The following is a 27622-nucleotide window of genomic DNA, read 5'->3' on the forward strand; positions in this document are numbered from 1 at the left end:
TGTTTTCTTTTATCTACTATGTTCATCTATACATATACATACATAATTCTAAGCGAGTTGGGCTATGTGGATGTATTTATAGCTTGTTAGAACTAAACTCAGACAGAGGGAACCAAGATGGCAGAATAATAGCAAGTAAATGCTAAAACTGCTCTGAATATCCTTCCAAATCAATCTTTAAAAAAACATCTCAAAAGGGCAGAAGTCAAAGCAGGATGAGTGAGAAGGCTCTCCTACTAAATACAACATTAAAGGTAGGTAGAAAGAGTGGATTTCAATAATATATGGGAGGAAAATTGCACAAAATAAGTGCAGGGTAACCCCCCTCACCTACTAAGCCACATAAAGAGCCAGGACTTGAGCAATCTCCAAATTCTGGGACACGGCCTGCACAAATAAAAAGGCATCACAGACCTACCCCTGGAGGCTCTAGGTTCTGGTAGTGAGAGTCAGAGCTCAATAGCACTGGGCTTACTCAGTTTCTACAGCAGCAGCAGCAATGACAGCAATATCAGAGAACAGTCTCAGGGTAAAACACTGGGAAGCAGGCTATGCCAACAAAAAAACACCTCAGATCTACTCCTGGAAATCCCAGGCCCTGGGGGTGAGGTTTAGAGCTCCACAGCACTGGGCTCATCAGGGCCTCTGACAGAAAATAGAAATAGATAATAACTTTTAGAATATATAATGATAATAACTATTATAGACATAATAACAATAATAGAAATAATTACAGAAATAATAATCTGAATGAGGCAAATGATAACTCACAACAATATATCCAAAATGGGGCTCACTATACTAAGAGTGAAAATCCTCCTCAAAGTGAGGAACCCCATAGAAATGGCCAAGGACCTTTATAAAAGTCCGAGAGGAGATAAAGAACTCTGGAATAAGAGAATGAAACCTTTGATTTCCCAGACACTGATATCTTAACACTAGTTATTCCAGTCCATTATCCACAACATTATAATAAACTGCATGTAATCCTAAAAGTTAGAAATACATATTATGATTGCCTCTTAGAAACGAGAGTTTCCAGATCAGTTTTGATTAGTACACCTGATTCTTACTGTGATTCCATTGGTTTTCTAGTAGGGGTGTCAGGAGCATCTCTAAAGATCCCAAAGCTTTCCTTTCAAATGGTGTCTATAGGATCCCTATCAGCAGAAACTTCTTTCCTTCTGATGCCTAACTCCCCAATGAATTTATTAGGGAGAGACCTTTTTATATAAGAGATGCTTTTTGAACATCCCCCTATACAGGATAAGCCTTTCCCCCCTGCATACACATTATTGCTAGGGGGGATACTTATATTGCTTCCTATATACAGGATTGACAAATAAAATTATGAGAACTTCAAGAATCTGGAGCTGCTGTACAAGCAGGACCTATAAACTTTTCCCTTCATGATCTAAAACCAGGAGACAAAATATACATAAAGAACTTCCAGCACAGAGGAGCAACTCAGCTTACATAGGAAGGTCTGTTTTAGGTATTGTTAACCACTCCAACAGCTATAAAAATTGGAGAAAAGAACTCTTGGATAGTTTACTCACACATAAAGCAAGTACTTTCCATTGGAAAGGATTGACTGTATCCTGTCACATGTATTGGAGATAAAATTCCATAGATAACTGGACACTATTTTGATTGCCACATTGAACTCCTGAATTTTTAAAAATATTTTCAATAGAATGGGTAAATATATATATATATATATATATGTATATATATATATAAAATGCTTTGATGTCATAAATGATGTGCTACAAATCTGATGAATCAGATATTGGTCAACATTCACCTCAGGGGGATTGTATAAAAGTATAAAAATTATAATTGTATAACTATTATGTAGTATTTGTTAGATTTAAAATGATATCTCCAGGTTCTTATTTTCCATAGGGTATATTTTTTGTAAAAAATCTAAGGTTTAGGATTGTATTATTTGTAATTGTAATTTGTATTTATTTGTAATTTGGGGATTGTATTTCATAAAATCCAAGATTTAAATTTTTTGAGGCATTTCAGGGAAAGAAACTCATTAACTCCCTGAATCAAGAAAAAATGAATTATTTTAAATAGACACCATAACGATATCTACACTGTATCAGAAGATCTAGAATGAACTGTGGAAAGTATAGATTGAACTGAAGGGGGTCGAACATATTTAATGAATGTAAACTTCTATGCCAAAGGGAATTGCCACCTAATTGGCTTTTTGTCAATGCACCTATCTACCATTGGTTTTGCTTTCTTTCTCTCTTATTTCTCTCTTTTCCTCATATTATTATAGTTTTCTATTAGAAAGTGTAATATTATAGTGTATATATACATATGTATGTATGTATATGTATACATGCACATATTTGCCTGGTGAGCTGAACTGAAGGGTAAACAGACTTTAATGTCAGTTATAAGTAGTTATAGGCAGATATAGGAAGTTACAAATAGTTATAGGGTAGCTAGTTAGGCAAGATAGAAATAATTTAATTGGTAACTAAAGACATAACTAGATAGAATTTCAGGTACATATCAGAAAGTATAAGGAATTAAGAAATTACTACTGAAATCTTGACTATCATGTTCTAATTCTTCAAGGGATTTGTAATCAGAATAATTTTGATATAAGATCAAATATTATGATTTTCAACCTATCCCTGTCCCCTCCTGCTCTAGAAATCTTATCTATATACACCTTGAAATCCTCTATAAGAAACTCAACCAACATCAAGGTAATTAATAAAAATATGAAATATTTTCAAATATGAATATGAATTTTTTGAATATGAAATAAAATATTCAATACATCAAGTATTATTTTAATACTACTTATTAAAATCCACTTAGACAAGAGAGAAATTAAAAACAGCCAGAGAAATTTAAAAAAAAACAAACAGAAAAGCCAAAAGGCACTCCACCTTCACTCTGATACCAGCCCAAGAGACCACTGTTTTTTGTTGTTTTTTTTTTAATTTCTCTGGTTGTTTTTAATTTCTCTCTTCTCTAAGTGGATTTTAATAAATAATATTAAAATATTATTAGGAGTGTTGAATATTAATTTTAATCTTTACATTTTTTGCTTACCATGAAGTGATTAAGAATTCTCAAAACCTTTTGAGCAGATAGCCTTATAGTAAAGATAGTAAGTTTGCCAGGTTGCTGCCTACCACAAGGGTCTGGTGGCGGAGTGTGCCTGAGCTCCTGCCCTGCCCTGACAGCCTGCCTCTGTCTGCTGTTTCTCCTGTCCATCTGCTTAACCAGCACTCCTCACCTCTCTCCACCCAGCTTGGAGCCTCCTCTTGCTGAGACCAGAACCGGCACAAGAGCCTGCCAATCCTAGCCATTTTGTTTTCCCACAGAGGGTGAAATATAAAAATCTTTCCACCCCAATCCCTTTCCACACTCCACATGTGTGTTTCTAGCCTACTGTAGCCATTTTTCAGTGTGGAAAAAAGAACCCCACACCTTCTAATTTTCAAGCAGATTTTTTTCTTTAAGCTGATCCTGGACTTCAAGTTTAGAAGGGTATTACTAAAGGTTTTTCACAAGGAGGCAGTTAGTTCCAAATCAGTAGATTTATAGTAAGTTTTTGTGGAATAAGCCTGTTTTTTCCCTTCTTTCTTTTGACCCAAAATACCAAGGAAGAACTTTTTTCTCTCCTATGCACATACACTATTGTTTTCCTTCCAAGTTTTGCCACTTTCTGTTTACTCTATAAACAAACCCCATTCAGCATCTTTCAGGAAAAACCCTATTGCAAAGCATGCTTGAAACTCTGAAACAACAGTTTGAGTTGGTAGAGCTAAAAAGTGCAGTTTGGATCTGCCTAATTCTTTTACTGGGACTTTTTATTTTCATTGGAGACTTCCCAGTTTATTTCCTTCTCCTCAAGAATATGCCACAAGCTAGGCTGCTTATGCTACAAACCAACCTGAAATATTTTGACAAAGTTCTAAAAGTCCTAACTGCTTCCAACATGCAGAGTAGAGATTCTGCCCTGTGTTTCTATGAAAAAATTCAGAGTGCTGACAAAAGAGATTCAAATGGATGATAAATAAAGGGGGAAGGGAAAGAAACTTTAAAAGAGATCTAGAAATTTTTTGCTAACTATTTTGAGTTTATTCTCCTCCTATAATATAGAACAAGTCTATTGGAATGGGCAAAAAAAGAAAAGGATTTTGACTAAACTGCCTGCCTGAACTTTCTCATTTCTTTATATTATTGTATTTAATAATTGGTATAAGGTTAAAATTTTTTTCTTAAGTTTATCTGTATTAATCTAGTCAAAACCTTTTGTTATATTGAATCTTTTAAGCTATGTTTTGCCTATATTGATCTTTAATTTGTACCTTTACCTCTGGGGAAGAACAAAATGTCAATGTAAAAGCCCATGAACATCTTGCCCAAAAACCTTGTCACTAGATCCATTGAACATCACATGTTGCCTTTGTGAATTGTCACATAGATGATGATGGATAAATTTTAACAAAACTGGTTAAATTGTATGCAACCATTAAAGAATTTAATGATCTAGGAATTTAAATGATAATTCTAAGGGGTCTTCAGAAATAATTTTAGTAACTAGTAGTTTCTGAATGGATGATATTTTATATTTATATTATAAAGAATGTTGTATTAAAAGTAGAGAAACAAAGAAATGTTCCTACCAAGGTGTTTCTATGAATCAGGAAGCCAAAAAAAGAGCTCCTGCAAAATCCTCCATTTAATTTTAATTCCACCAAAATAATATAGACTTCTTGATGATGTTCTAGACCCAAATAAGTTCTACTTTGTTTTAAAATATGTTTGCCAAGGCTGAAAGATTTGTTACATTTTTAAATTTGTGATAAATATCCATCAGTTCATAAGTTTTTTATGTCATACAGCAATTGATATGAAATATGACAGTGGGTTTGTTTGCTACTATAATTAACTGGGCTATTGTGAAGTTTGGGGACTTTGGTATCTCTTTATTATCTGCTGTGTTACTGTTTTATTCTGAAAATCATTTGTACTCACACATGGCTGACACAGTGTGTCACTGATTTTAAGCTATATATTTTTGATTTTTAAAACTTTTTTATTATTGCTTTTCCTTGCATGTGCAATATACTGAGTTTTATTTTTTCACTCCTTTTTGTATTTGAAGCACATGTCAACAGTATTGAGAAAATTTTTCTTTATTTTTTTAATTTTGCAGTAATATAAGTTTTAAATATATTTTTTCTAATATGAACCCATACCCCAAAAGCTTCAGACTATAAAAATGATGCCATCGATTGTTTAAAAGAATTATGAGATTTGGTTCATGATTCTGTCTGATTCCAGAAGAAGGGAATATACAAAAGAACCACTAAAGAAACACAGAGCACCTGCATAGTGTCTATGGAGCTCAAGGTCAAAGGGGCCAAATCCCAATGGGATTGATGCAATTTTGAGCCAACACTAGGACTTGAACTTGTTTTGGGTTTGAGGTTCCAGCTGTTTAACATGTGTTAAAGGCAGGTCTTCCTTATCCCTCATTCTACCAAGTATCTCAAATTTGACTCCTTCCTGACTCCTATAATCAAGTCCAATTCCTGTCTTTCATGGTGTGGAAAATTTTCTATAGTCCTGGCTACTGATTGGGTAAATGTATAATTGCTTTAATCATTTTAATTGGTCCTGATTCAAGGACCTGCTATAGATTTAGTTTTCCTTTACTTAGATTTTTTCCATTTGAATTAGTTTATGTAGTCAATTTAGAATATTATTCCTTGCTTACAATAATCACATTATTTCCCTCCATCCCCTCCACCCACCATTCCCTCAGCCGACAAGCAATTTCATTGGGTATTACTTGTGTCCTTGATCAGAACCGATTTCCATGCTATTGGTGTTTACACTAGGATGTTCATTTAAAGTCTACATCCCCAACCATATCCCTTCGACACATGTATTCAAGCAGGTGTTTTTCTTCAGTGTTTCTAATCCCACAGTGTTTCCTCTGAATGTGGATAGTGGTTTTGTTCATAGATTCCTCCAAGTTGTTCACGATCACTGCATTGCCAACTAATGGAGAAATCCATTACATTAGATTGTATCACAGGGTATCAGTCTCGGTGTAAAATGATTTCCTGGCTCTTCTCCTCTCACTCTGCATCAATTCCTGGAGGTTGTTCCAGTTCCCATGGAATTGCTCCACTTTATTATTCATTTGAGCACAACAGTATTCCATTACCAACATATACCACAATTTGTTCAGCCATTCCCCAATTGAAGGGTATCCCATCATTTTCCAATTTTTTGCCACCATAAAGAGCTCAGCTATGAATATTTTAGTACATGTCTTTTTCCTTCTTATATCTTTGGGGTACAAACCCAGCAGTGCTATGGCTGGATCAAAGGGCAGACAGTCTTTTAGCGTCATTTGGGTATAGTTCCAAATCGCCCTCCAAAATGGTTGGATCAATTCACAACTCCACCAGCAATGCATTAATGTCCCAACTTTGCCATACCCCCTCCAGTAAGCCTTACATTCCTTTGTTGTCATGTTAGTCAATGTGTTAGATGTGGGGTGATACCTCAGAGTTGTTTTGATTTTGATTTCTTTGATTATAAGAGATTTGGGACACTTTCTCATGTGCTTATTAATAGTTTTGATTTCTTTAACTGAAAATTGCCTATTCATGTCCCTTGCCCATTTATCAATGTGAGAATGGCTTGATATTTTTTTTTGTACAATTGGTTTAGCTTTTCATAAATTTGAGTAATTAGACCTTTGTCAGAGACTTTTGTAATGAAGATTGGTTCTCAATTTGTTGCTTCCCTTCTAATTTTGGATGCATTAGTTTTGTTTGTACAAAAACATTTTAATTTGAAGTAATCAAAATTATGGATTTTACATTTTGAGATTTTTTTCTAGCTCTTGCTTAGTTTTAAAGTCTTTCCTTTCCCAACGATCTGAGAAGTATACTATTTTGTATTCACCTAATATGCTTATAGTTTCCTTCTTTATATTCAGGTCATTCACCAATTCTGAGTTTATCTTAGTGTAGAGTGTGAGATGTTGATCCAAATCTAGTATCTCCCATACTGTCTTCCAATTTTCCCAGCATTTTCTATAAAATAGTCGGTTTTGGTCCCCAAAACTGGGATCTTTGAGCTTATTGTATGTAGACTGTCTTACTGAGGTAATTTACCCCAAGTCTATTCCACTGATCCTCCTTTCTGTCTCTTAGGCAGTGCCAAATTATTTTGATGACCACTGCTTTACTGTATAGTTGGAGATATGGCACTACAAGTCATCCTTCCTTTGCATTTTTTTTCATGATTTCCCTGCATATCCTTGATCATTTTTTATTCCAAATGAACTTTCTTATGTTTTTTTCTAATTCAGCAAAAAAAGTTTTTTGGTAGTTCAATGGGTATGGCACTAAATTACTAAATTAATTTGAGCAATATTGTCATTTTTATTATGTTAGCTCATCCTACCCATGAGCAATCAATGTTTTTCCAATTGTTTAGATCTAGTTTTAATTGTTTGGAGAGTGTTATGTAGTTGTGTTCATATAGTTCCTGCGTTTGTCTCTGCAGATAGATTCCCAAGTATTTTATACTGTTTAGGGTAATTTTAAATGGAATTCCTCTTTCTAATTCTTGCTGCTGAAATGGGTTAGAGATATATAGAAATGCTGATGACTTATGTGGGTTTATTTTGTATCCTGCAACCATCTAAAGTTGTTGATTATTTCAACTAACTTTTTGTTTGATTCTCTAGGATTCTTTAAGTAGACCACCATATCATCTACAAAGAATGATAGCTTGGTCTCCTCATTGTCAATTTTAAGACCTTCAATTTCTTTTTCTTCTCTAATTGCTACTGTTAGTGTTTCTAATAAAATGTTAAATAATAGAGGTGATAATGGGCATCCATGTTTCATTCCACTCCTGATCTTATTGGGAAGGCTTCTATTTTATCCCCATTGCAGATGATGTTTGCTGATGGTTTTATATATTTACTGTTTATTATTTTTTGGAAAGGCCCTTCTATTCCTATACTTTCTAGTGTACAAATGGGTGTTATATTTTATCAAAGGCTTTTTCTGCATCTACTGAGATAATCATGTGATTTTTGTTGGTTTGCTTGTTAATGGTCAATTATCTGGATGGTTTTCCTAATATTGAACCATCCTTGCATTCCTGGTATGAGTCCTGCCTGGTCATAGTGAATAACCCTTGTGAAGACTTGCTGGAGTTTTTTTGCTTGTATCATATTTAAGATTTTTGCATCTATATTCATTAAAGAGATTGGTCTATAGTTTTCTTTCTCTGTTTTTGACCTGCCTTGCTTTCAGATCAGTACCATATTTGTGTCATAAAAATAATTTGGTAGAGGTACTTCTTTGCTTATTCTATCAAATAGTATTGTATAATATTGGGATTAGTTGTTCTTTTAATGACGACCTGATGGCTACCCTCACAAGGTTTAGCCAGTCTGTCAAAACCGTTGCCCGGGGTGTGGCCACTGACGCATGCTAGCAACTACTGGGAGCCACAAGTGAGAGCTGGGTATCAGGTGGGGGTCAGAGGCTTGAGAGCTGCCCTAAGAGGGCACGACAAGCCCTCCATACCAGAGATGCTACCCCTCCCTGAACACCCCATACAAATCCCTGGTGAACCAGGGCTTTGCACACCCAGCATATGAAGACTGTTTCGTTGGAACAGGTGGAACAAACCAATATGAAGTTTCAAGGGCTGAGATGGTGACGCAGCAAAGCACTGTAGAGTTATTAGGATGTGTTGGAGCACAAAAGACAACATGACCATCCAATGCAGCTGAGGAAGTCTCCAGGTGTAATGACTTTTCGTTCCACTGGACCCAGGCTTCCAACGCCAAGAGAGTGGGACTGTCTCTGTGCATCGACTTTTCCACTTAAATCTCCTTCACACACAAGTGTCTTTGTGCACACTCATCTATCCTAACCCTGTCCACTGTCTTCAAGACATGAGGCGATGGGGGAGTGGCGACGCAACAGATAGAGGTGACCACTGGCAGTTGCAGTCATGATCCTGCATGTAGGCAGCCCATGGACCAGTGGTCACTCAGCCCTGTAGGGCAGCAGAGATGTTCAGCAGCATCCTGGGTGACTGAGCAGCCCTCTCTAGGACAGCACTGCTCACCCTAATCAAGGGAAGGGACTAGAAAAGGTGTCCCAAACATTGCATGCCCTACAAACACCCGGTCAGCACACCGCGGCTGGTGGGTCATTCCTTTAAGTGGTCAAAATCAAAGAAAATAAAATACAAAGAAACTCCTACTAGGAGCATGGAACACCAGGACATTACACGACAGAGAGAATACCCCAATACCTGAGAGAAGAACAGCTCTGATCAGTAAAGAACTGGCATGATATAACATCGACATCTCAGCCTTAAGTGAAACATGCTTAACAGAAGAGGGATCACTCAGCAAATCCACCACTGGATACACCTTCTTCTGGAAAGGTAGAGCCTCAAATAAGACAGAATCCATGGTTTTGGCCTGGCCATCAAGACCAGTTTGCTCAAACAGCTGCCAGACTTGCCTGTGGGCATCAGCGAGAGGCTCATGAAGATCCGTTTGCCCCTCAGCAAAGACCAGTATGCCAAAATCATCAGCTCATACTCCCCAACACTGACCAGCACAGAGAAGACCATCGAGCAGTTCTACTCTGACCTGAGTGCCTTCTTACACTCAGTGCCCACCAATGACAAGCTGATACTACTGGGAGACTTCAACACCCATGTTGGCCAGGACCATGAAAGATGGAAAGGAGTGCTTGGCAAACACGGCTTGAGCAAAATGAACAAAAATGGCCTACTACTACTCAGCAAATGCTCAGAGTTCGAACTCACCATCACGAACACTGTATTCAGAATGGCAAACAAATATAAAACAACATGGATGCACCCAAGATCAAAACAGTGGCATCTCATTGACTACATCATTGTAAGCCGGTGAGACATCCAGGATGTAAAGATCACCAGAGCCATGAGAGGAGCTGAATGCTGGACAGACCACTGATTGGTTAGAGCGACTCTTCAAATGCGCATTCCGCCTCACCATCCAAAACGCGCCCAGACAGTTCGCGAATTTTACAATGTGAGTCGTCTTAGAGATCCATCTTATTTGCAAACATTTCAGTCCTGCCTGGACAACAAGCTGTCTGCCAAGGGACTACTCACGGGAAGCTCAACCGAGAAATGGAACCAGTTCAGAGACACAGTGAAGGAAACATCAAAGGCAGCCCTAGGCCCAAAACAACGCAACCACCGGGACTGGTTCGATGAGAACAACACTGGTATTGAAGACCACTTGAGCAAAAAGAACAAAGCCTTTATGGAGTGGCAAAATAACCCAAACTCTGCTCCTAAAAAGAACATATTCAAGTCTCTCCAAGCCACGGCGCAGTGTGAGATCAGGAAAATGCAAGACTGATGGTGGGAAAAAAAGGCAGAAGAAATCCAGTGGTTTGCTGATATGAAAAACTACAAACAATTTTTCAGTGCCCTCAAGACTCTCTATGGGCCATTAAAACCCACCACTACTCCCTTGCTATCCTCTGACAGTGAAACCCTCATAAAAGATAAAAAAGGCATCAGCAACAGGTGGAAAGAACACTTCAGTCAGCTTCTCAACCGACCCTCTTCAGTCGACCAAAGCGCCCTTGACTAGATCCCCCAAAACCACACCATTGAACAACTTGACATTCCTCCTTCAATAGAGGAAGTCCAAAAAGCCATTAAACAAATGAGTGCAGGCAAGGCACCCAGTAAAGACGGGATCCCAACCGAGGTGTACAAGGCCTTAAATGGAAAGGCGCTTCAGGCATTCCACATAGTGCTGACCAGCATATGGGAAGAGAAAGACAGGCCCCCAGAACTCAGAGATGCCTCCATTATAGCCCTCTACAAGAACAAAGGTGCATGAGCAGTCTGTGGCAACTACAGAGGAATCTCGCTACTCTCCACTGCTGGAAAGATCCTCGCCCATGTTATACTCAACAGACTTCTGTCATCTGTTTCAGAGCAGAACCTGCCTGAATCACAATGTGGCTTCTGACCAGATCATAGCACCATCGGCATGGTCTTCATGGTGAGGCAAATGCAGGAAAAATGCCTTGAGCAGAACCTGAGTCTCTACATTGTCTTCATAGACCTGACAAAGGCATTCGGCACAGTGAACAAGGATGCATTGTGGGTGATCCTTAGCAAGCTCAGTTGCCCAGCAAAATTCATCAAACTGATCCAACTCTTTCATGTCGACATGACGGGGGAAGTCCTATCTGGTGGAGAGACTTCCGATCCCTTCAACATATCCAATGGCGTGAAACAAGGCTGCTTCCTTGCTCTGGTGTGATGGATCTAAATCTGGGCATCTACCTCAAATACCAACTGGATGGCTCACAATTTGACCTTCGCTGCCTGACTGCAAAAACAAAGACAACAGAGAGACTCATCCTGGAAGCACTCTTCGCGGATAACTGTGCTCTCATGGCCCACCAAGAAAATCATCTTCAAACCATTGAGGACAGGTTCTCCACCGCAACAAAACTGTTTGGCCTGACTATCAGCCTCAGCAAAACAGAGGTGCTGTTCCAATCTGCACCAGGCAGGCCAACTAAACAGCCGTGCATTACAATCAACAGCATGAAGCTTTCTAACATCAACACTTTCAAGTACCTGGGCAGCCCCATTGCCAAAGACGGGTCCCAAGACCGTGAGATCAATGCCAGGATCCAAAAGGCCTGCCAGGCACTGGGGTGGCTGCACTCCAAAGTCCTCCAACACGGCAGTGTAAGCACTGCAACGAAGCTCAAAGTGTATAACGCAGTGGTCCTCAGCTCGCTCCTGTACGGTTGTGAGACATGGACACTGTACAGGAAGCACATGAAACAGCTGGAGCAATTCCACCAATGCTCTCTCCGGTCAATCATGAGGATCTGATGGCAGGACCTGATCACCAACCAGGAAGTCCTTGACAAAGCCAACTCCACCAGCATCGAAGTAATGGTCCTCAAGACCCAGCTACGATGGTTTGGACACATCATCTGCATGGACCCACAGCGAATACCAAAACAGGTATTCTATGGTGAACTGTCAGCTGGACTCAGGAAACAAGTCGACCAAAGAAAAGATTCAAGGATCAGATAAAGTCAAACTTGAAATGAGCTGGCATTACACCAAAGCAACTAGAACTTGCTACCTCTGTCAGAAGTAGCTGGAGAACCCACATTAACCATGCCACCACCACCTTTGAAGATGAAAGATGTCTTGTCGCTGTGTGTGAATGTCAACACCAGGCCACAACCACACCTCCCATAACAACTGGTGTCCCATGCCCCATGTGCCACAAATTTTGTGCCTCAGTCTTTGGACTTCAAAGCCATATGAGGATACACCATAGATGAAAATGTACAAAGACAATTGTCATTCTCGGTCACTGAGAGACTACTACTACTACTGTTCTTTGAATGTTTGATAGAATTCATTTGTGAATTCATCTGCTCCTGGGGATTTTTTCTTACAGAGTTCTTTGAAGGCTTGTTCAATTTCTTTTTCTGATACCGAGTTGTTTATATAATCTACTTCTACCTCTGTTGGGCTAGGCAATTTATATTTTTTTGTAAATATTCAACCATATCACTTAGATTGCCATATTAATTTCTATATAGTTGGGCATAATTGTTTTTAATGATTGCCTTAATTTCCTCTTCATTAGAGGTGAGGTCTCCCTTTTCAACTTGGATACTGACAATTTGGTTTTCTTTTTTCCTTTTCTTAATTACACTGACCAGTATTTTGTCTAGTTTATATGGTTTTTCAAAGTACCAGCTTCTAGTCTCATTTATTAAATCAATAGTTCTTTGACTTTCAATTTTATTAACTTCTCCTTTGATTTTTAGGATCTCTAATATAGTCTTCATCTAAGGATTTTTAATTTGTTCACTTTCTAGTTTTTTTTTTTTATTTGCATGCCCAATTCATTGACCTCTGCCCTCCCTAATTAGTTTATATATGAACTAAAGGATATAAATTTCCCCCTGAATACTGCTTTGGCTGCATCCCATAGATTTGGAAAGGATGTCTCATAATTGGCATTTTCTTCAATGAAATTAGTAATTGTTTCTATGATTTGTTCTTTAGCTAACAGGTTTTGGAGAATCATATTGTTTAATTTCCAATTAATTTTTTATTTACCTCTCCATGTACCCTTACTAATTATTATTTTCATTGTATTGTAATTCGAGAAGTTTGTATTTATTATTTCTGCTCTATTGTCCTTATTTGCAATGTTTTTATGCCTTAATACATGGTCAATTTTTGTGAATGTACCTGTGCTGCTGAAGAAAAGATGTATTCCTTTTTGTCCCAATTTATTATTCTCCACATCTTGTTCAGATAGAGAAAGGTTCAGGTCTCCCACTAGTATAGTTTTTTCTATCTATTTCATACTTGAACTCCACTAGTTTCTCCTTGAGAAATTTGGATGCTATGCCATTTGGTGCATAGATGTTGAGTACTGATATTTCCTCATTGTCTATGCTGCCTTTTATCAGGATATAATTACCTTCCCTATCTCTTTTTTAATAGTTTTATATTTACTTTGACTTTGTCAGATATGATTGAGACTCCTGCCTTCTTTTTATCAGTTGATTCCCAATAGGTTTGGCTACATCCTCTTACTTTCACCCTATGTGTACCTACCTTCCTCATGTGTGTTTCTTATATACAGCATATGGTAGGGTTTTGGATTCTAATCCACTCTGCTATTCGCTTGCATTTTATGTGTGAATTCATTCCATTCACATTCAGAGTTATGAATACCAGTTTTGTATTTCCCAGCATTTTGATTTCTACTCCTAGTCATGCCTTTTCTTCTTTCACTAATTCCTTCTATACCAATGTTTGTTTTTAATCAGTCCCCCTACTCCCATCCTTATTTTATTTTCCTTTCTGTCCCCTCCCTTCTTATTCTTCCCCTTATTTTCTTTGCAGTCTTTTTAAAACTACCCCCCACCCTCTCCCTCCTTTGTACTGCTTCCTTCCCCACCAGTCCATTTCTTACCCTTCTACTCCCTTGATGTCCAAGCACAGAACTCAAGAGAATCATCAAAAGGTAATTTAAAAAGAAGGAAAAAGGAAAAACAAAAAAAACAACAACTTTTTTATGAGATTCAAAAAATATAAATAATATGTATCTCTATAAGAAAAGGGGTCATTGGTAACCCTTAAATTTTTTTATTATCACCTGGGCAGCTAGAAAAATTATACTTAGAGGGAACAGTGACAAACTGTATAGGATGAAATGACAAGACATAAATAGGTATATAGATGTATGTATGCAAAAATACATATATGTGTGTTTGTATATATATGTATATATACATATATACAACTAGAGCTTAAAAAAAGAAGTTAATACTAAAATAAATGGGAAAAGAAACAAAAGGGGTTAAATTAATCTGTCACAAAGAAGCTCATGGTGGGAGACGGGAGAACATCAATACACTGGAAGAGTAAAGAGGTTGGAGATAGGAAATACTCAACTCTATGTGCATTGAAATTTACCAAAAGAGGGAAGAACAATCCAATCCATTGGGGCAGTCTGTAGGGGAGGGGTGTTGGAGTTTGGGATTCCCTGACCTCTGAAGACTTTTGATGGGATTAAGTTCAGCTGCATTGGGCTGGATGTGCCCTGAGACCAAAACCTCCTGGAAGGCTAGAGCAATATGAAGTGTCTCTGCCACTGTGGCCAGGCTGCCTGCTCTACGCTCCCTCTCCAGCTCCTCCTCCACTGACTGTGTTCAATGCTCTGAGCTTGGGACAGTCCTGCCTGCAAGGTATACCCTCCAGACAAGCACCTTTGCCTGCCCTGAGGTTCCAGCTACTGCTGTAGGCTTTGCGCTCTAGGAGATTTGGGGGGGGGGGGTCCTGGGACCTTCCTTCTGCCTTCACCTTAAACCCAAGTGTTCTCAAATTCTGGCTTTTGGGGGGCATACCTTTTGAATTGAGTCCAGCAGTAGGGTTCCTTGGCTCTGTCTTGTTGTTAGGTTTGATTTTCAGTCCCTTAGGAGCATTTAGTTTGTAACTGGTAAGGAAGGGTATTCAGAGCTCTGAACATTTGCTGCTCCTATGCTACCATCTTGAATCTGCCTCCATTTAGAATTTTTTAGACATAAGACTTTTACATTTTGTATTTCATCCACAAGGTTTTTTTTCTCTTTTATTTAGATTTTTTCATGTTTTTGATTTTCTTTTGCAAATTGATTTATATACCTCATATATGTATCATGCATCCCTGAGTGATCCTTGTGTTTGTTATTATTCACTGGGGAGGGCAAGTTATTGTTGTGAACTTTGATTTAAATTTGAGTAATGTTAGGATAAGAAACTTGCTACCTCCCAAAATCCAGAATGCGCCATGAAGATAGATGCCTGCAGAGACCACATGCTGCAACAGAAGATCCAGAGTGAACTTTGGGATGTAAATTGAACTGTGGGAGGTTGAAATGCCTTTGTTTTGAATGTATACTCTGATGCCAAATGGGACTGCTCCAAAATTGGCTTTTTGTTAACCTAGTAATCAGTGGTTTTGTTTTCTTTTCCTTTTATCCACAAATTATTGCAATCTTTATGTTGATTATGTTTTCATGATCGTTTTAGGGAAACTGGTTTCCCAATAATATATATACAGGGTGGAATATGTATAAATGGAGATTTTGAGCTTTTGTCCTTCATCCTCCAGAAGTCCCTTAGTATTTCCCAAAATTCCATTTTCTGGCATCCCTGTGTTTTGCGTGATTGTATTTAAGTGGATGAAACTCTTCCCTCTCTCTCTCTTTTTTTGGACCTCTGACCCAGCTGAATTTAGGCAGTTCTTTTACCCTTGTTATTATTAATAAAATTTTTAAATATAATAATTAATTACTGAATATTAATTTTAAAACTCACATAGTGAATGAATGAAGAAAGGACAGTTAAGGAACTAGTTACAACTTAAGATGCATAGATGGAGGCATAATGCAAAAATATTTTATGTATAGTGATAGAAATAGAAATAAAGCATTAATTAATTTAGAGGTTTTTAGATAAAAAATTATATTTGATGACCATTTGGATTTCAGTTGTGAAAGAGGACAATCCAAAGATATTACAAGGTTTTGAACCTAAGTAATTACAAAGAATCCTGTTGATGAGGAGCGAGGAAGTAGATGAGAAATAAAATAGGCTTGAACTTAGAAGATGATAAAAACATTTCTTGGGTGTTTTAAGAGTTTTAAATGACAATATCATATCCAAATGGAGATGCTCCAGAGACAGTAGAGCTGTTCAATGAATTAAGGTAAAAAGTCTGAAAAGGAGCTAGAAGAGGAAAGATTGGAATTCCAACTTGTAGACTAGGTAGCTGCATTCATTTTTATTTAATCCTCTACTGCAACATGCTAGGCCATGCAATTCTCCATTTGAAATTTTATGTAGAATGACTCCTAAGCTGAGTCCTAGAATCAGTATGCAAAAGGCAAGATTTCCTTCAACAAGCAAACCCCAAAACAGACTGTTGTCAGATTCTGTTTAAGTGTTTTAGACACTTACTGACAAGTAGAATCCTATCTGTCTTTAAGAAGGTGTCCTTCCTGACATTGATTTCCTCTTGGATTTCCTTTTAGATGTGAATTCTGTGACTATGTAAGAATAGTATACTGTGTACATAGAACTCTGCAACATCTTACAAACTCAAGAAAGTAATGGAGCTTTTTAATGCTGTTGACTCGTGATCACTTGGTGATAACTTTTTTTTTAATCTGACTTTTTTTCTGTTATATTATTATGCTCAGAATATTTTGTTGAGGTACTTGAACAATGGAGGGAGGGGGCAGAGTCGAGATAAGAGAGTGAAAGTCAGACTTGTTGCTTGGTTTTCCCAACATGCTTATTCCACAACAATGAAGAAAACATCACAGACCAAATTCTTATCCAGAAATCCAAGAAAAAAATGTCATAGTTTATCAAATATTTTCCAGCTCAGAGCAGCTTATCAAGAAAAGCTGGATGAGAGCACTGTGAAGTGATAGTGGAAGTAAGACAGAAGCAAGCCCTGGGACAGAAAGAGATCACACAGGACCCTGAATGAGCACTTAAGTTTGAATTGGTGCCATCTGACTACGATGTTGTTATTTATCCAGTTCTGGAACACAGATGCAGGGTGGATAGTAGTAGCTTCCACAAAGTACACAGAAATATTCTAGAAACTCAGTTACATGAATTTGATGCCGGAAATGGAGGGACTCAGTTTTAACCTTTATCCCCAAACATAAGCCTATAGTGGAAAAAACTGGGTAGACAATGATGAACAAAGAGCACCTAGAATTTAAGTCACTTTGAACATCCCAGTAGGCTAACAGAGACAAAATCTAGCAATAGCCTACTGAAACTCAATTGTACATAAATTATCAGACTCAAAACTGGCTCAGGAACTTGAAGAGTTCAGACAAGCAGAGCTGTGAACAGACATCTCTCCATATTACACACTGGAAGCACTGATAATTTGCAGGTTCCAAATTGAACTATGAAGGCAGCAAAAGCACAAGCCCCCAAAAGGTCATGGTAAGATTTTTCCCCCTAACTATTTGGGATACTGAAAGGATAGTTTTATGATAGTGTGGTAGAGGGGCCTAGAAGCCCAAATGGCAGCAACACTAGAGATTGGCCTTGAAGGTGGTAATGGCAACAGAAGCAACAGATTTAAGAATTCTCATACCAGTGGCAATAACCAGATAGGGCAGAAAAATGATACAGAAACCATTGTGCTAGCACTGAGTGAAAGAGAGAATACTATTTAGTAACTCCATTGCCTATATCAGTTATTTTTTTAATTAATTAATTTAGATAATTTAGAACATTATTCCTTTTTTACAAGAGTTACATTACTTCCCTACCTCTCCTCCACCCACCATTCCCACATCCAACAAGCAATTTCATTGGGTATTACTTGTGTCCTTGATTAGAACCCTTTTCCATGCTATTGGTGTTTGAACTAGGATGTTCATTTAGAGTCTACATTCCTAGCCATATCCCCTCAACTCATGTAGTCAAGCAGTTGTTTTTCTTCTGTGTTTCTCCTCCAACAGATTTTCCTCTGACTGTGGATAGTGTCCTTTCTCATAGATCCCTCCAGGTTGTTCAGGATCACTGCATTGCCACTAATGGAGAAGTCCATTACATTCGATTGTACCACAGTGTATGCATCTCTGAGTACAATGTTCTCCTGGTTCTGCTCCTTTCACTCTGCATCCATTCCTGGAGGTCATACCAGTTCACATGGAATTCCTCCACTTTATTATTCCTTTTTGCACAATAGTATTCCATCACCAACATATACCACAATTTGTTCAGCCATTCCCCAATTGAAGGGTATCCCCTCATTTTCCAATTTTTGCCACCACAAAGAGTGCAGCTATAAATATTTTTGTACATGTCTTTTTCCTCATTATCTTTTTGGGGTACAAACTCAGCAGTGCTATGGCTCGATCAAAGGGCAGACAGTCTTTTAGCGCCCTTTGCTCATACTTCCAAATTGTCCTCCAGAATGTTTGCATTAATTCACAACTCCACCAGCAATGCATTAATGTTCCAACTTTGCCACATTCCCTCCAGCATTCATTATTTTCCATTGCTGTCATGGTAGCCAATCAGCTGTGTGTGAGGTGATACCTCAGAGTTGTTTTGATTTGCATCTCTCTGATTATAAGAGATTTAGAACACTCTCTCATGTGCTTATTAATAGTTTTGGTTTCATTAACTGAAAATTGCCTATTCATGTCCCTTGCCCATTTATCAATTGGACAATGGCTTGAATTTTTGTACAATTGATTTAGCTCTTCATAAATTTGAGTTATTAGACCTTTGTCGGAGGTTTTTGTTATGAAGATTGTTTCCCAATCTGTTGTTTCCCTTCTGATTTTGGTTGCATTGGTTTCATTTGTACAAAAACTTTTTAATTTGATGTAATCAGAATTATTGATTTCACATTTTGAGATTTTTTTCTAGATCTTGCTTGGTCTTAAAATCTTTCCTTTCCCAAAGGTCAGACGTATACTATTCTGTGTTCACCTAATTTGCTTATAATTTCCCTCTTTATATTCAGGTCATGGGGTGTATGGGGTGCTCAGGGAGGGGTAATATCTCTGGTATGGAGGACTTGTCATGCCCTTCTAGGGCAGCTCTCTAGCCACTGACCCTCACCTGACACCCAGCTCTCACTTGTGGCTCCCAGTAGCTGCTAGCATGTGGCAGCGGCCACACCCTGGGCAATGGCTTCGACAGGCCGGCTAAATCTTGTGAGGGTAGCCATTGGGTCGACGTCAACCCCTGGTGAACTAGGGCTTTGCTCACCCAGCATGTGAAGACTGCTTTGGCGGAACAGGTGGAAGAAACCAACAACCAGAAGGTTCAACGGCTAAGATGGCGATGCAGCAAAGCACTGTGGAGTGCTCAGGGCATGTTGGAGCACAAAGGACAACATGGCCATCCAATGCAGCTGAGGAAGTCTCCAGGTGTAACGACTTTTCGTGCCACTGGACCCAGGCTTCCAACGCCGAGAGAGTGGGACTATCTCTGTGCATCGACTTTTCCACTTAAATCTTCATGCACAGGTGTCTTTGTGCACAAAAACGCACAAAGACAATCGTCATCCTTGGTTCGAGAGACAACCAACAATTCAGGTCATTCACCTATTCTGAGTTTATCTTGGTGTAGGGTGTGAGACGTTGATCCAAACCTAATCTGTCCCATACTGTCTTTCAAATTTCCCAGCAGTTTCTGTCAAATAGTGGGTTTTGGTCCCCAAAACTGGGATCTTTGGGCTTATCATAGACTGTCTTGCTGAGGTCACTTGCCCCAAGTCTATTCCACTGATCCTCCTTTCTGTCTCTTAGGCAGCACCAAATTGTTTTGATGACTGCTACTTTATAGTATCGTTTGAGATCTGGGACTGCAAGGCCTCCTTCCTTCATGATTTTTTTTTCATGATTTCCCTGGATATCCTTGATCTTTTGCTCTTCTAAATGAACTTTGTTATGTTTTTTTCTAATTCAGTAAAAATGTTTTTGGTAGTTCAATGGGTTTAGCACTAAATAAGTATATTAATTTGGGTAGGATTGTCATTTTTATTATGTTATCTCATTCTAAACAATGAACAATCAATGTTTTTTCAATTGTTTAGATCTAGTTTTAGTTCTGTGGAGAGTGTTTTGTAGTTATGTTCATATAATTTCTTCTCTAACTGCTTCTCCACTGCCTGTGTTGGACACTCTAAGCCTGGAACAGCTTTGTCCTCAAGGTACTCCCTCCAGACCAGCACCTTTGCCCACCCAGAGGTTCCAGCTGCCACTGGAGGCTTAGTGTACTAGGTGGGGGAGGGGTCCCAGCACCTTCCTTTTTTCTTTCCTTAAACCTGAGTGTTCTCGAATTCTGGCTTTTCGTGGCATACCTTTTAAGTTTTGTCCAGCAGTAGGGTTCCTTGACTCTGTCTTGTTGTTAGGTTTGATTTTCAGTCCCCTAGGAGCATTTAGTTTGTAATTGGTAAGGAAGGGTTTTCAGAGGTCTAAACTTTTGCTGCCTCTACACTGCCATCTTGACTCCACCACCCCCATATCCATTTTTAGAAAAGAGTTTCATGGCAGAGTGAAGCACTTTCAGTCACAAAGGATAAAGGGTTCTTAGGAAGTCACAAGGAAGTAAGATTTTGTTAAAATTGAAATAATGTTGAAAGACTGATTTTTGATAAGAAAATAAGTTTATTGATCACATGAGATTTATTGGTTAGGCCAGTATCATAATCAATAAAGTGATATAGGTCTCCAAAGTTGTCCCTCATGATCCTCTTTGAGAGTTCCTGTGAGGGTCCCTATGTGTGGGTCCCTAAGAGTTGACTCTCAAGGACCCACTCCTGTGAATTTTAAAAGTCTCCATCTTGGTCTAGCACCCAAAAATTGTGCACACCCACCTACACGGGCATGCGCTAGTCAATGACAAATCAGAAATAACTAACTGCCCACCTGGGCTGTCCTAAGCCAAGCTAGAGCCAACCATTGGATTTGTGAGACACAGGAAGAGAGGTAGGGAACAGCCTCTGAGATTCGCGGAACTTCCTGGGTAAAGAGCTAGGGGAGTTGGTGTTAGGAGCTTGGAGAGGGAGGACGCCCGCAGACAGCTTTCCTTCAGATCGGTCACGTGAGTTAAGGACTGATTCTTTCCACCTGGGCCTTTGGGCCTAAAACTCCCCCTGCCTTGGTCAGAGGTTGAGTAGCCTCTTTCCCTTTTCTCTTCTCTCCTTCTCTCCCTAACCTTTTCCCTACTCCCAGTGTGATTAAACCTCCATAAACCTCATTCTGACTTGAGTGTTTCATTTTAGGAATTTCATAAGCAAATTCCTTGGCGGCCATTGTTAAATATTATATAAATCTTGTAGCCACATTTGTAACCATTACTATATTATAACCTTCTCCCAGAAGCCTTAAATTTCCACATTACAGTTTTGGCTAACCACTACGGGAAAAAAGAACCTTATCAGTCTTCTGATCTCCTTACTATCACCTGGGAGAAATCCCACCCCGGCTACCCCCTCTGGCTCTTGGCCCTGCCTTAGGGCTTGGAAGGTTTCTAGAACCTCAATAAATTTCCTGAATTTTCTTGCCTTTTCAACCCACTTATTGCTCACTCCCTCAGTCCTGTTACCAAATACCTTGGCTTAAAGACACAGCTGCCAGAACAGGTGAGTATAAAACACCTTTTCTCTTTTCCCTTTACCCCTTAAGTTAAATTGGGGTCAACAGGATTTTTTTCCTTCTCCTCTTTGTCTCTCATTTCTGTCTCCTTTTACTTTAAGGAGGTGGCTCAGTAGAGAGAGGCAGGCCAGGCTTACCTAATCAACTAAGCAAGGAGGAACCTCAGGAGAAGGAGCTCTTAGGAGCTCCTAGCCCGCAAAAAACAGCTGAATACAGCTAGGGAGCTAACTTAAAACCCATTTTTTTTCTGTTTCCTGGCCTTTCTAGTCTTAAAAATTTAAGTGGGCTTTGCTCAAGGAAGATAGCACATGGTCATAGCGGCTTTAGCCTGAGGGCCAAAGAAGATTGCTGGGACCCACCCACATACACTTTGTAAAGAAGGAGAATTTACAATACAATAGGCCCTTAGCCTGTATAGGGTTTTAGACTCAGAGCCACCTACTGTAAAAAGAAAAAGCCTGTGGAAAGTTTGCTGCTTTGCCCTGCTCCCCACTTGCTTTGTGAAATTACAAAATATACATATAAAAATGAGTACTATATTCTTTGACAATTATAAGGCAGCTGAAGAAGTAGGGGCATTGAGGAATGAAGGATACCTCCAAATTTTTATATTAATAGGTACTGTCATTTTTGTACTCCTCAATACTATATTTAGAGATGAAAAAATAAAAAAAAATTGAGGATAAAATAAAACAAAATGAGGAGAAAATAAAACAAAATGAGGAGGAAATAAAGCAAAATGAGGATAAAATAGAAAAAATTGAGGATACAATAGAAAAAATTGAGTATACAATAAAAAAATTGAGGATAAAATAGGAAATATTGAGAATAAAATAGAAAAAATTGAGGATAAAATAGGAAATATTGAGAATAAAATGGGAAATATGGAAGATAAAATAGGAAAAATTGAGGATAAAATGCAAGCCCAATTAGAAGATCTAAAAAGTTTCTTACAGGATCAATTGACAAACAACCACTCTACCAGAAATAGACCTGTTTCTGAACCTTTGAATGAGGAAATTTCCTTCCCTGAAATAGAGATGGAAAGCACCTTTCCTATAGCCCAGTTAACAGACTGCTTCTCTCGTGCAGTGCAAATCTTGTCTGAATTTAATCCCCAAAACCCTTCCCCTGCAATCCCAGCTTCTCATGTTCCTTCTCCTACAGAAAACCAAATTCCAATGCAAGAGAAATCTTGTCCTCCTAGAGAAACCTGTTCTTGTCAAACTGACCCACAGGTGCAAAATTCAACTAGAGGCCTGTTTCCTCTAAGAGAAGTACCTGAAATAGGACGAAATGGGGATGTGGTGACTTTAAGACATAGGATACCGTTTACACCCCAAGAAATAAATGAATTTACACGAAATATTCCCACATATGAACAAGATCCTTTTCTAGTAACAAAAAAGATGGGAGACATATTTTTTCAGTATAATCCGTCTTACAAGGACGTTGAGAGCTTACTCCAGGCTTTTTTAAGTGAACGTGAAAAAAATAAAATAATTGCTCATGTCAACAAAACCCGGGGGCGTAATGCAGCACATTGGCCATCTCAGGATCCCGAATGGGACTATAACAATCCTGAGGATTATCTACAACTATACCGTTGTAGAGAGGCCATCCTCACGTCCATGAAGGAATGTGCGGACAGTACAGATAAGTGGATGGAACTGGAAAAAATTAAGCAAAAGGAAAACGAAACACCCTCCAGATTTATGGACAGAATTATCGAGTTTGGGGACAGATACTTAGATTGGGACTTAACTAAAGAGAGTAGTTTAAGACAAGTTAGGAGAATCTTTGTAAACAATTCTTGCAAAGTAATTAAGAATTATTTTAAAACACAATGCCCAAGATGGTCAGATATGAACCTTGAAGAATTGCGAAAAACAGCTATATATGTTTTAAAGGGAAACGAAGAAAAGGAGAAAGAAAATGATGATGACATGGAGGAAATGAAGAAAAAAATGAGATATTTAATAGATAAGATAACTAAATTAGAAAGTGGGCAGGGTAATGAACCAACGACAATTGCCCCTCTCCAGAAATCCAATTATCAATCCATTACTTGCCACTTCTGTGAGAAGAAGGGCCACAAAATGATGGAATGTAGAATCTTTCTTAAGATGATTGGAAGAAATACACAGTCTAATAATAGCTTTAGAAATAATAACTATAATGAATATAGAAATAAGAACTTTAGAAACCAGAATTATAGAAATAGGAATTGGGAAATCAATGACAATGCTCAAATTGAAGAAAATTTTAATGATAATACTCAACAATATATGAGAAATGGCGCTCGTCCAAAAATTACTCGAGGTACTAATGACTCTCAGAGAGGTGTCCTTCAGGGGGGTGCCCAAGGAATATCCCAAACACAATGATGGTGCCCGGGGGGGGCTAGGGCACAGGAATCAGAGGATACAACCTTTGATTTCCCGGACCCTGATGTCCTACTACCCGTTGTCCCTATCCACTGCCCTCCCCATACTAATGAACCCCATGTTACCTTAAAGGTGGGTAACACCTATTATGATTGTCTATTAGACACCGGAGCTTCCTGGTCTGTATTGAAGAGAAAACCTGATTTACAATGTTATTCTATTGGCTCAGAGAATGTAATGGGAGTATCAGGAATAACCCAAAGAGTTAAAAGACTTCCTCCTAGAATGGTGTCTGTAGGACCCCTAGAGGTACAACACTCTTTCCTTTTGATGCCTGACTCCCCTTTAAATTTGCTGGGGAGGGACCTTCTATGCAAACTCAGAGCCACAATAACCTGCTCCCCAGATGGCTCATTATCATTAGAAGTACCAGAGGAATCTTTAAAATTACTCCCTGTACTTCTCTCGGAAAACCAGGACGCAAAAAAGCCTTCCATTTTTGAAATACCTAAAGATATACCTGAGTCTCTTTGGGCCACATCTTCTTCTGATGTAGGCTTGCTTAAATCTGCTGTTCCTGTGCAGATAAAAACTAAATCTAGCCCACCTCCTTCTATCCCTCAGTATCCCCTCTCAAAGGAGGCAATTGAGGGTATTACACCAGTTATTAACTCATTAATAGAACAGGGAATAATAATCCCTTGCAAATCTGAATACAACACGCCCATCCTACCAATTAAAAAAACAAAAAAAGGGCCCGATGGCAAGCACATCTATAGATTTATACAGGATCTAAGGGCAGTAAATAATCACGTTATAAAAAGACACTCCGTAGTTTCTAACATACATACTATTATTTCATCTATTCCTAGCACAGCTACATACTTTACAGTAGTAGACTTGTGTTCAGCCTTTTTTTCCATACCAATACATGAAAACTCCAGACATATTTTTGCTTTCACCTGGAAGGGCTCACAATATACCTGGTGTCGGCTGCCACAGGGTTATGTCGAAAGTCCGAGCTTATTTGAGCAAATTTTGAGCCAAGACACAGACAATATTTCATTTAAAAATAGCCAATTAATCAAATATGTAGATGATCTACTCTTGGCTTCAACAGATGCAAAAACATGTCAAGAAGATAGCAAACACCTTCTTTTGGAATTGCACAAAAGAGGTCATAAGATCTCGAAGGACAAAGTTCAGTGGTGTCTCCCCAAAGTAGAATATTTGGGGTTCATTCTGACAGCTGGTGCCCGCTCTATTTCTCCCAAGCGAATTGAGAATATTCAAAAATTGAGTGCTCCTACTACTAAAAAACAGTTAAGAGCAATTCTGGGAGCAACAGGGTTTTGCAGACAATGGATTCCTTGTTATGGGGAAATTACTAAACCTCTTATAGTACTAACAAGGGATGTAGTCCCTGAACCCCTCAAATTAGAGCCTGAACACCTGTCAGCTCTATCAGAGCTAAAAAAGGCTATCTTATCTGCCCCTGCTCTAGGCATCCCAAATTACAACAAGCCATTTACTTTATATGTGCATGAGCGAAGAGGAGTAGCCTCTGGTGTTTTAACTCAGACTTTGGGACCTTCTCAGCGCCCAATTGCCTATTATTCTGCCCAACTAGACCCAGTAGCAGCAGGAGCACCACCATGCCTTAGAGGAGTAGCTGCTACAGCCTTACTAGTAACAAAAACCGTTGATTTAGTATTGGGATGTCCATTAACAATAATGTGCCCACATGAGATTGAAGCATTATTGGTAAAACATAGAACACAGGCATTCTCGGATCAGAGAATTACAAGGTATGAAATAACCTTATTAAATAGTGAAAATATTACCTTGAAACGCTGTTCAACTCTTAACCCTGCCACCTTGCTTCCAGATTTACCTACTTCAGGAGAACCACTACATAACTGTGAAACATTAGTGTCCATGGCAGAAAAGCCTCGAGATAATCTCTTGGACACTCCCATAGACAATGCAGATCTGATTTTATTTACCAATGGTTCCTCTTTTATGAGGGATGGCATACGTTACACTGGAGCTGCCGTAGTCTCAGAATTTGCCACTGAATGGTCAGCTTCACTACCTTCTAACATTAGCGCTCAAGGAGCAGAGCTCATAGCTCTGAAACATGCCTGTATAATTGCCAAGGATAAAAAGGCAACAATTTATACAGATTCTAGATATGCTTTCGGCATTTGTCACTCAGTTGGGATGCTATGGCTCCAAAGAGGATTTTTAACCTCAGCTGGAAAATCCATAGCTAATGCAGAAATTATTAATGAAGTTCTTTCTGCTCTCAAACTGCCTAAAGCCTTAGCTGTAGTTCATTGCTCTGCCCATACAGGTGGCTCAGACCCTGTCTCTAGAGGAAATGACCGAGCAGATGCCGCTGCAAAACTAGCAGCCATAGAAGGACCTGGATTAATTTTAACATTAACAACCACTGATAATTTAAATTTATCACTCTCCTATAATGAAAAGGAAGTGGAAAAATGGAAACAAAAATTTAAAGCAAAACAAATTAATGGAGTATGGGTGTCATCTGAAGGAAAACCTCTGCTCCCTAGAAGTTTCTATAACCAAATTTGCCAGTCTGTTCATAATAATGGCCACTTTGGTACCAAGGGCATCGTGGACTCTGTTAAGAGAGTATGGATAGCCCCTGGTATAACTACCATAGCCTCTAAAGTGTGTTCATCCTGCCCTACCTGCCAGGCATATAACCAACATGCCTTTCGTGGTAAAGCCTTTGGTGGACATCCTCTGGCTTACACACCTTTTGAGCATCTGCAGATAGATTTTATAACGATGCCAAAGGCTGGACAATATAAATTTTGTTTGGTCATATTAGACCAACTGACCAGATGGCCGGAAGCATTTCCTACAGCCCGAGCCACAGCATCTTTTGTTGCTAAGGTGCTTTTAAAAGAAATTATTCCTCGTTTTGGCCTACCAGCACGTATTGACTCCGATAGAGGGAGTCATTTTACCGATTCTGTTTTAAATCAAATATATTCTTGCTTGGGGATAACTCCAAAATTCCATGTTCCATATCATCCCCAGAGTTCAGGCCAAGTTGAGAGGATGAACAAAGAACTTAAAACTATGATTGGAAAATTATGCACTGAGACCCATTTAAAATGGCCTGAAATTCTCCCTCTGGCCCTATTTTATCTTAGAAGCAGGCCTAGAGGAGACTTACATATCTCACCATTTGAGATGCTTTTTGGACATCCGCCTATACAGGCTAAGCCTTTCTCCCCGGCTTATACATCGCTATTAGGGGGAGATACTACTATTGCTTCCTATATACAGGAATTACAGCACAAACTGCGTGAGCTACATGAATCCGGAGCTGCAGTACAAGCTGGACCACTAGACTTCTCACTTCACAACCTGAACCCAGGA

Source organism: Monodelphis domestica, chromosome 7 (assembly GCF_027887165.1).
Source record: "Monodelphis domestica isolate mMonDom1 chromosome 7, mMonDom1.pri, whole genome shotgun sequence".
In the NCBI taxonomy this organism is placed as follows: Eukaryota; Metazoa; Chordata; class Mammalia; order Didelphimorphia; family Didelphidae; genus Monodelphis; species Monodelphis domestica.